Raw genomic sequence first — 11,495 nt, 5'->3', positions numbered from 1 at the left:
CTGCAGTTGTAAGTAGATGGAGCTTGTTCACCCGTACACATACACAGTGGCTCAGATAAGAAAAAGACTGAATTGTTGCATCTCTGATTAGAATTTGTATTAAGAACAAACTGATTCTTTGCTTTTATGGCGCAGTGTGATTTTATGTGATTTTGAGTACCAGAGATCTGAGATAGTTTTATAGGATATATCCTTGTATTTCCAAGGCATGCAAATTAGCTTTGGAGAGGGAAGCAAGGTAAGATGAGCTGGTTCTGCTTAAGCAGCACACAGTCCAAAGAAACACAGCAGGTTGTTAGGAAATCACACTGAGCAAGAAATGTATTTAATTCCTGCCCTTGGGCTAAAACTGAGGATAGGACAAGACAGCCCCTGTTAAATTAACTATCCTTCATGAAATGCCATACTTCACAGGATCTTTAAGGTTAGCTGCTAAACAGAGACACTCAATAGCCCATTTCACTCCAAGAGAATAAAACATATTATAGGTACTCATCTGAGGAAGGCATGTATCATACACATGCAGAATAAGGCAATTGCAAGAAAATACCTCAGTCCTGAGGCTCAGGTCACTTGATAAAGACAAGCGGAATCCTAAGATTGGGCTTCATAATATCAACTGACTTTTCAGAGTACCCTAGGCCTTCTGAAGCCTTTACCAGATTGGTTAATTTGTGCTTGAATTTAGTTGTATCTGTAAAATTGCTTACACCACTTCTGCCTATATCTTCCCCTTGGTCTGATCAGATGATTGTTGATTAGCTTGCCTTATGCATAATGACAAAACTACTGTCTTTGACAAGCAGCACTTAAGAAGCTTTCAAATTAAATTTCAGTCAAGTTTTGCTCATCTGTGTGCAACCATGTGGATTAGATTCTAAAAGAAATCTTCCCATGCCCAGCGTAGGATTCACGGATTTATGCAAATATGGCATAACTAAATGTATGATCCAACCAAACTATGTTAGCAAACAACATTGTGCTTGAAACCTCAGGGAGAATGAATCTGCCACCAGTAACTGCTGCAACCATATCACGCTCTCCTGGCAAACACCTTGGGTGTGGCAACTCATCAATCATCCCTGTCTGAAGGAGGAGGGGTTGCCCCTCTCAGATTGCGGGCAATCAGAAAGATGGGGATTTAACATGCAAAGAGTGGATATTTGGCTCTAGTTATCCTTTTTGTCCTTAACAGTCCACAGCAGAAATGGCACGGTCTGTGTTGTAAGCATTATAGCATTAGCATTTTCATAACTGAGTAATGAACAGCTGTTGTACTTTGACTGTTAAAAGCTTAATTGTGTGAACAATAAATTCTTTCTTAGCTGCATAAGTTATGTTCTACAAACCATAATTAAATGGTTCATGGAACACTCCTTTCCTGACTCTGTGGAAGAATCTCACTCTTGACTGACGTGACAACTTCTTTCTACCCTGACACTTCAATGCAGAGATATGAGGCAAAATGCATGCTGCGTTTGTGGTGTAGTCTGGGGACCTGGATAAAGACTGTTCTTTATTATACTACTTATGAAAGCACATTTCAGCTTTGTCCTGGAAGGACAAACTGCTGAGATTCATTTAGTTTCCCCCTTATGCTGTAGTCTTGCAAGTAAGTATTTCTAGTTATGTCCAGCTGTGATAAAGCTTTTCAGAGATAAACTTCACTTCATTAGGCACAAAGTTAAAACTGGAAATCTATAGGGGTCTGTGAGTTAGGTGTTTGCAGTGAATTCAGATCAAAGAGGCTTTTGGGTGCTCTGATCAGTACTTCCAGAGCTCAGTCTGTGAGCTTCGCGCTTTCATAATGATACTTCTGCACATCAGGAATTCATTTCCCATCTTATTCACCTAATGCATGAAGCGCAAAGTAAACAGGTTCAGTGGAAGACAACCACCCCTGGAGTCTCCATTCTGGTTGGCAAAAGTATGAAATGCTTTTTGCAGCTATCCAACCACCTGGTATGTAAAACTGGGGAGTGTAAAGTAGGAGGTGGATAATAAGAAGAGTGATAAAAGCATTTTTTGACAGGTGGCTGAAACAAAAGGAAGTTAGTGTTAATATCACATTTTAAACACTAACAGTAACCTTCTGCAAGAACACGTGCCCAGAGATGAAGACGGGTATGTGTTTATCTATAAAGGCATGCACATGTGTATGTGTGTGTTTGTGCATGCATACGCAGGCAAGCCAGATTCAGAGCTGAATTTTAACCTGGAGTTGATTACACATCTGTATGGAGTCAGAAAGTATGGGTTAGAAGAAAGCAGAAATTTAATGGATTATTTAAACTTATTTTGACACAGATATTATCATATATCCTGCTACTCACAACTGTGGCTGCATCCTTAACTTTGAACTGCTTTGTGCAGAAATGGCTTCATTGTAGGAAAAAAGTGTACAGTACCTCAGATACTTATGCAGATAACAGGAAAGGTAAAAACGTTCAGCATTTAGGTGAATACTGGGAGAAGCTAACAGTGAATTTACCAGTGATTGTGCATCATCCAGTTTGACTTTAATGAATGCAAAGTGGCATTTTCAGGACAAGTCTCCTAATATCACTAACAGAGCCTCCCCTGCTCCTTCACTGTGAGATCATTTTGAGGGTGTGCATCTTTGTTCCAAGAGTATACTTTGTGTCAGTGTGATTACCCTTGATGGTTATTATACATCCATTAAATAACAACGCTGCTGTTCAAACACTTTACGGAATGAGACATTCATATGATATTTTTCACTGCAAGATGATTTTTATATATTTATTTATTTATTTTGCCACCTCACAACGTTTCTAATGATAATACACATTTCTTTAGGTTCACGGGATACTAATTAATTGGCAGTTTCACTGACACTGTGCTGAATTAGTGGTGTCATGGATCAATATGTCATGTTCCATTTCTGCATATTTTGCCAGTGTAGTTATTTGCTCTGAAGATTTGCAACATATTTTCTCTGCATCCTTCAGTAAAATTTTTCTTCTCTGTGATATATATAAGAAAGTAAAAACATACAAAGATGCATACACACATGCATGTAAGTTGAAGCTATCATATTTTTGCTCTGAAATTCTACTGAGCCTTGCACCGTGGAGTACTGCTCCAAGATTATAGCCTCCTGGCATAGACATACAAGTAAAATAATAAGTAATTATGATCCAGTAGTTTCTGAATAGGATTACAGAATCCTTAGAGTTGGAAGGGACCTTTAAAGGTCATCTAGTCCAACCTGATACAGCCAGTCCAGTCTATGTCTTGCCCAACTCCAACTTATATGCTCCAAATTATATGAATGCAAATAGGAACATGCAAAATTGCTTTCTCCATCTTTTTCAGGGTATTTAACACACATCAGTACACTTTGGGAAATAACATGGAATTATTCATTAAAAATAAAAATCAACTCCCTCCTTTTTTGCCTTTTATTGGTTCTATTTCTTAAGTGCCATGTCAAGAGTCAAGTTACTGATGGCTACTACTCTTTTTCAACACAGGACCTCAATCAAAGTTCAGCCATGCAATTAAGAAACCTCATAAAAGTTATTAACTAATAGCTCTGTATGAACTCAGCCAGGCAGTCATCCCTGCTGCTTTGAAATGCAAATAATTTTGAACAAAATTCTGCAGCTTTGAATATGTAAATACTTTACTAAGACATGTCTGTATCAGTACTCCATAGCTACTGAACTGAAGAATTGTAACAAATAAGAAAAAGCAAACTGATTCTCCATCAGAACACGCAATTCTGAACATCATACAGTGATGCATAAGCCATGTAAATGTGCTATATTCATATATTTACTCTGTCTCATTTTGAAGCCTTTATAGGTAAAAGCTAGAGCATACCTGACCAGTTTTAGCCAGAAGAGATGAGAACCAGACCTGTTTTTATGTCATCAGCCACTCTCCCCACTTTCCAGCCTTTCAGGCAGTTAAAACACCCAGTGTATCATATCAGAGATGACACCTCTGCCTGATGTTAATGTAACTTAATACTTTATCTTCTAAGATTCTCTTTTCAAAAACACAACTGCACTAAATAAGCCTTCTAGGGTGATGTTTTGCATTGCAGATGTCTGACTCATACTCATTCTACTAAACTCTACCAGCTGATCCTCAGAAACAGTCCTACTTTGAAGGGATTTTAAATCATATCCTGCCCATTGCTCAAACCGTAAGGCATCCAGATCAATTTTTACAAGCCTCTGCTCAGAGGCAGTAAATTTTTCTTCCTGTATGAGATCATTTCTTCCTGCCTGGTTTGATGAGTTTTAGCATTTCTGTACTTTTGAGCATAGGACACATACTGGGGGGTAATGAAGGGTCCTGTCTTTGCCATTCATGTCACCATCTGTCACACTTCAGTAAGCAATACACTAACAACACCTGTGCAATTCTTTGCAACACAACAACTTTGCTCATGTGTGTTCAGTGGACAGTTCTGTGTGTCAGCAGCTACATCTGGCAGCAAAGATTTCACCTATGGGGTGAAAACTTTTATCCACCTCCACATGATTTGGGAAGGTTTTTCTCTTGCAGCCTCAGCTCTCAGCTACCCATCATGCACAATTTTTTTGTGAGAGCATCCATCTAATCTATCTTCTTAGATCTCCCCTGTGACTCTGACACCGAGCTCTCCAGGTAGGAGAGGAGAGAGAGGAGTCCTTGCTGCTGGACTGCAGCAAGAAGCAATGGAGGTTGTGCTGGAGATTGAAGAGAGCAGTCTGTGTGGATGGCAGAGATAAGCCAAGAAGGCTTGAGGGACAGCAAAAGAGAAACATGAAAACAGTAGATATTTAGGAATGGTCTTAGAGACACAATGCTACTGGGGGACTGAAATTCTGACGGTGGCGCTTTCTGCAATCTTGACATTCTCATCATAGGGTCTTTCATTGTAAATGTGTTGGGAAGGCTGTGTCTCACCAGGTCTTCTGTTAGCAAAATGCTTAAGCTTTGTGATCTTAAGCTCTACCACAGGCCATGACAAGCCTGCTTACACATTCTCCGAGGGAGAGTCGTTTTCCTTACATTGGAGCATCTCAGAAACGATGTAAGTATTGTACATAAATTTCCTTGCCTCTTCAATTAAGCCTTTTTTGCTTCCACAGAGATTCTGCTCTCCCTTTCTTAATTGATCTCTGAAGCATCTCAGCTTTTAAATAAACTGCAAACATTAAGTAGCTGTTTGTCTGCATTCCAGAAATTAATAGATTGAAAGAAACTGAACAGCAACAAAACAAGCCCATGCTGCCAATGCACTTGGACTTGAAACAAAGAGTTGATTCAATTGTTCTTCTGTTCTGGGATCTATCTCCACTGACTTGTCAGGAAAAGCTTCATGCACTAACACCGACTCAAAGGCCTCTGTCACACTGCATTTATTTTCAGGAGAACTGGTACTTATTTCCAACTGTACTCTGGTTATACTTCTAAGACTTAGACTCAGGCCAATATCCCATTATAGAAGACAATATAGAACAAACAAAAAAAAAATGAGAGGAACATTCTGAAGTGGTTATCCAGCAGAATTACTGATTACTGAAATTAAGCAGAGAAAAGAAACTACCACTATTCCTTCAACGTTCATTAGCTCAGTTTAGCAGGTTCTTGCATTTGTCACAGAGAGATGAATCTTGAAAAGAAATTTGAAGGAAAAGATAATAAACCTTAAGGATTATCTCACAGGAGACATTTCATGCATAAATAACAGGAAAAGAACGTAGAGATATTTGCAAGAAGAGAGAATGACATTCCCACTGGCACCACTGGTAGGCTGAAGGTGATAAGGGTTAAGAGAGAGTATTGTATGAACAATTATGTGAAGACCTGTAAAAGAATAAAATTCAGACTCTTTTTTTGGCATAGGCTAATTATGAAAGTCAACTGTTCAGGGAGGGGTAAGAACCCTGTCACACTTTCACAATTAAGTAGCTTGTAAAAACTGCAAATATTGGCATTAAGAAGTTCTCAGGAAAAAAAATAAATAAATCTTGGTTAAAAAAGTAACGAATCAGATATTTTCTGCTATCTATTTCTTTCTAACTCAAAATTGACATTTTGAAAGGTGAAGTTCTTTAAAATTACTTCTACCAAGTTGTCCACTGATCTTTAGTAGGTAATATCCCTATTTTACTGGTGAAAAGCGATGTCAATAAGAAGTAAACATTCGTAGGAAAGACATGAATAGCGCAGTTACCATGACTACAGATGTGTTGATACACCTAAATGTGATAATGCAATAATGGGGAAAGATACAGATTTTATCTTTCACAGAGATACAAATCTTTGAAAACAGTGCAACTCCTCGGCAGTTTACGCTACATTATATTTTTGAGGGGGCACTTAATGCTGGAAGAGCACCAAGCCAATGCAACTAACCGCTATGACTGGACTTGGTGTAAAGTATCTCTCCGGGTGTCTGCTGAGTGATGTAGGGCTTCAAGATGACATCTACAATACTGTACTAGGAGAGTTCATATCTTTCTTTGCTAAATCATTTTAAACCCAAGTGATACCAAGCAAAACTCCATCAAGCTCTGTTTCACTGATGATTCTTGAATGATTTTAATGTTCCATTTTCAGAGAATGGCATCACAGGAAGAAAAGCAAGTTTAATGTAGTATGGGAGGGAAAATCAAATGACAACTAAGGAAGGACTACAACTTTTGCTCTTTGCAAATGCGGCAGTTGCAAGAATAATAATCTCATTTCAGAGAATATCTTAATGTGTTTCACAGTATGTCCAGGCAAGTCAACCTTAGCTCTGCTGCTATACGCAAGAAACTGAGCAAGAGGATGCGTTCTTCCATTAGGCAGAAAGCTCCAGTAATATAGAATGTGGCAACTCAGACAGAGTGCCCTCCTGAAAAAGAGGCAGTTCAAGTCTCTAGCTGTAGGGACTGCTTGAAGCCTGTGGCTGCCAGTGAAGGGAGCCAGGGTTTCCACCTGTATGAGTTGTGAGCAAGGAGATGATCTGCTCAGTATGCTGGTAAGCTCAAGGAGGAGGTGGAGAGATTAAGGAGTATCAGAAAGTGTGAGCAGGAGATAGACTGTTGGAATAACTCTCTGTTGAATTTGCAAGAAATACACTGAAGTGATACCCTCCAAAACAGTGGTGGATCCTCTGCCCTGCCATCATCAAGCAGAGAGAGGCAATTTAAAGTAAGGCAAGGAGTGGAAAGAGGACCCAGCTTGGTATCACAGGCAACCCCCACCCCGACTCACTTTTTTTTACCATGGAGCAGTTTACTTGGCACTTGACTTGATGGCTGCATAGGGGTCTCACCTGTCTCAAAGGGGGAAATGGATCACAGCCTAGGAGCTGTCAGGGCTTGCTGGGAGGGCTTTAAACTACATATGAAGGGAGAAGATGATAAAACCAAGACTGCTAGAGATGAGCCTAGGGGAACAGAGGTGAGACTGGGGGTGAGGCAGGGGGCTTAGCTAAAGTACATCTACACCAGTGCATGCAATATGGTCAACAAACAGAAGGAGCTGGAAGTCATTGTGCAGCAGGCAGACTATGACTTAGTTGCCATCACAGAAACACGGTGGGATCGCTCCCATGACTGGAGTGCTGCAATGGATGGCTATAAGCTCTTCAGAAGAAACAGCCAAGGAAAGAGGAGGGGTGGTGGTGTGGCTTCCTATGATTGAGAGTGTTTTGACACTGTTGAGCTTGGGCCTCAACAGGCTGCTTCTTGCTGCTGCACAATGATCTGGTGAGAAAGAAGATAGGTGTGGATGAACAGGGACCTTTTTGTGAGGCTTTAGGAAACAAAGAGAATCTACCTTCTGTGGAAGAAGAGAAGGACAATGAAGGAGAGTACAAAGAAGTTGTTTGGATGTGCAGGGGGAAAATTAGAAAGGCAAAAGCCCAGCTTTGCACTCAACTTGGCTGTTGAGGTAAAAGAGAACAAAAAACTTATTTACAAACATATTAACAGAAAGAGGAGGGCTAAAGAGAATCTCTGTCCTTTACTGGATGCAGAGGGGATTGTTGAGGATAAGGAGAAGGCTGAAGTTCTTAACACCTTCTTTACGTCTGTCTTTAAAAGTCAGACCAGTTATCCTCAGGGTGTTCTATCCCAACCTGGAAATCTCAGAGGGGGAGCAGAATAACTCCTCCATGATTCAGGGAGAAACAGTTAGAGACCTGCTACTCCTCCTGGACTGCCACAAGTCCATGAGGCCAGAATGGGATCCACCCAAGGATGCTGAGGAAGCTGGCAGAGGTGACAGCCAAACCACTTTCCATCGTGGATCAGCATTCCTGGTCAACTGGAGTGGTCCCAGAGAACTGGAGACTTGCCAGCGTGACTCTCATCTACAAGGAGGATCTGGGGAACTACAGGTCTATCAGCCTGACCTTGGTGCCAGGTAAGATTATGGAGTATATAATCTTGAGGGAGATCACACAGCATGTGTTGAACAGCTACAAGATTTTAATATTCTCCTAGAGAAGGAGGCAGCCCATGTCTTGGTCACATACACTCATTGCTGGATAAAGAACTGGTTGGCTAACTGGGCCCAGACAGTGGTGGTGAACAGAGTTTAAACCAGCTGACTGATCATGAGTGGTGCTCCCCAGGGAAAGGTATTGGGGCCTGTCCTTTTCTATATCTTTACTGATGACCTGCATGAGGGCATTGAGTGCACCCTCAATAAGTCCGAGGATGACACCAAACTGAGAGGAACTGTTGATCTGCCTGGGTTTAGGAAGGCCCAACAGAGCAATCTGGACAGGCTGGATAGTTGGGCTGAGGCCAGTGGGATGAAGCTCAATAAGACCAAGTGCCAGATCCTGCACTTGGGCCACAACAACCCCAGGCAGCACTACAGGCTTAGGACAGAGTGGCTGGAAGACTGTGTAGAGGAAATGGCCCTGGGGGTATTGGTTGACACTTAGCTGAACATGAACCAGCAGTGTGCCCAGGTGGACATCCTGGCTTGCATCAGAAACAGTGTCAGAAACAGCAGGAGAAGGGAAGTGATTGTCCCCCTGTACTCAGCACTGATGAGGTCATACCTTGAGTACTTCGTTCAGTTTTGAGCCACTCACTACAAAAAAGACATCAAAGCCCTGGAGTGTGTTTGTGTTTACAAAATGGCAACCCAGTTGATGAGAAGTCTGGAGCACAAGTCTTATAGGGGGCAACTGAGTGAGCTGGGATTGTTCAGTCTGGAAAAGAGGAGGCTTGGGGGGGATCTTACTGTTCTCTACAACTTCCTGAAGGGAGGCTGTGGCGAGGTGAGGGTCAGCCTCTTCTCCCATGTGACTACTGATAGGATGAGAGGGAATGGCCTCAAGTTGAGCCAGGAGAGATGAAGGGTAGATGTTAGGGAATAATTCTTCTCTGAGAGAGTGGTCAGGTGCTGCAATGGACTGCCCAGGGAGGTGGTGGAGTCACTGTCCCTGGAGGAGTTAGGAAGAGTTTACATGCTGTACTGAGGGACATGGTTTAGTGGGAGATATTGGTGCCAGATGGATGACTAGACTGAATGATACTAGAGATCTTTTCCAACCTTGGTGATTCTATGATTCTGTGATTCTAAAGTGTTAAGTACTATCCTTGCTTTCCATGTCTGCGCTAATTAATGCAGTCTGAATAAATTAACTCAGAACTAAATCAGTAGGAAGAGTAGCTGCATTGATTAAAGAGAAGGAAGTAAAGATTTTTTCATCATCAGTTCTACATTTAAAAAAACTATCTTTCTTCCTGTTGAAAGAAACGGGCTTTCTTGTGAAAATGTCCTGGCATGGCAGGAAAACGGACACCCCTGTTACCTTGAAGGGATCTCTTGCATTGAAAAAAAGAGAATGGAATTCTCTCAGAAATTTTAATTCTGACATCCAGATGCCTCTGAGCTTCCACGAGTTAAAATTTTATAATGGAAAGCTGCTAGGAAGCTAATAAGAAACCTGCTTTAAATCTGTGCCAGGTGCAATGTTTCTAGGACTAGTACATTCAGGCATAATTGAATCCTACTTCAGTAATCCATTTAGAAAGCCACAGGCACCTCCAGAAGGATTTAGGACATCATAAGAAAGAATCCTGATGTAAACTGTTACAAATGGTTGTTTCTTTGAAATACCTGGACTTCAAAGCCTGAAGACCTCTATGGCTGTCAGAATGAATGAACGAGTCTGGTGATGTGAGGACTGACTGTGCCATTTGCAATGAGATCGATAACTATATCAGTACATTTAAAAACCTCCTGCATTTTTGCATTATTTCATTACAGATTGTGCACTGAAAGATCTTTGTTATGTTGATGATCTTATCTGTACACAGCAAGAAAAATAGGTAACAATGAACTTACAGGCTGTTAGGAGAGGAAAACAGATTAATGTACCATCTGTATAATGATGTCAGGTGACAACTGCAGATAAATACTTAACATGACAAAAGGGAGACCAAAACTACATGGTCTTCCACAGGGTAGGGGCCTGGCAGAAGTAGTGCTGTGACTGCAGTCACCAAGGAGGTTGAAGTGAGGTACTAACATAGTGAGAAGAGGCTAAAACGTTTGAAAACAGAGCATACCCAGGAAAGTTAAAAGATTGGTTAGTTAGTAGTGTAAGTACTGGTTTTGCTTCCCTCAAAATGTACTTGGCCAAATGGTTCTGAATATTTTTATCTTTCCAGCCAAGCACACCTGGGTAGGCAAATAGCATTTATGAGAGACACTGGTCTATTGGTTGAAGGTTTTGGCTGGAGGTAAGCAACTTAAAGCTCATTGCTCCAACTAGTTGAAACCAAGTAGCAAACAAGAATTTGAAAAGATTGAAGCCAATGCATTTTCTTTTGTGCTAAGACAATAAACTCAAATATGGGTACTGCACCTCTAGTTGGTGGGGAGGTAAGATTCACTTTGTGAAGCTGTAACACATGCTTAATTACAGAATTTTTCTGGCTAATACAAGGAGAAGAGAAATGCATCTGTGTACTTTTTTTCCACCTGGATAAGTGTGTTAGCAGCTGTTCTGTTTGTACCTTGTACAGAAACCCTATCAGTCAAAACAAGAGACATAGTCACTGGGGACTGTCATCATACACAAGGCCTTCAGAGTACACAGCATGGAAGGAAGCATCTGAGCTATCAGATGCTGTTTGGAGACTGCAGGAGTAGTCTGTAGGGACAATGCAGCCGGTACAGCATTATGTTTGGTACATTAGAAGTACAGACAAGAGAATAAACACATTTCTTAGTCCTTGTCAGAATGCCCTGAAGTGCAAGACAGATCTCTGTTGATGCAGTGCTGTTGAATTCAGAGTGACTATGATAGAAGAAAATTATGGCCAGCACTCAAGAACAGGAACAAAGGTTAGAAGAGATATATTTCAGTTAATTGGTCAAAGCTAATAGGCTCTACAGGAAGAAATTGTGTGGTAGACCTAACTATTGACACTTAAAGGATCAGAAAAGGAAGAAACCCTAGGGACACCATACAAAGGTACTACTTAAAGTAGCATTGCTTATAATGTATG

The 11,495-nt window shown here is 41.0% G+C and overlaps 1 protein-coding gene across 7 annotated transcripts in view; it reads right to left on the bottom strand.

Annotated features, from left to right (window-relative positions):
* Positions 1 to 11,495, bottom strand: part of LINGO2 (leucine rich repeat and Ig domain containing 2) — a 475,029-nt gene that overhangs the window by 13,043 nt on the left and 450,491 nt on the right. The window lies entirely within an intron of this gene.

The sequence above is a fragment of the Excalfactoria chinensis genome, chromosome Z, assembly GCF_039878825.1.
Source record: "Excalfactoria chinensis isolate bCotChi1 chromosome Z, bCotChi1.hap2, whole genome shotgun sequence".
In the NCBI taxonomy this organism is placed as follows: Eukaryota; Metazoa; Chordata; class Aves; order Galliformes; family Phasianidae; genus Excalfactoria; species Excalfactoria chinensis.
Note: the sequence above shows the minus strand (reverse complement) of the source record. Positions and strands in the feature narration are given on the sequence as shown.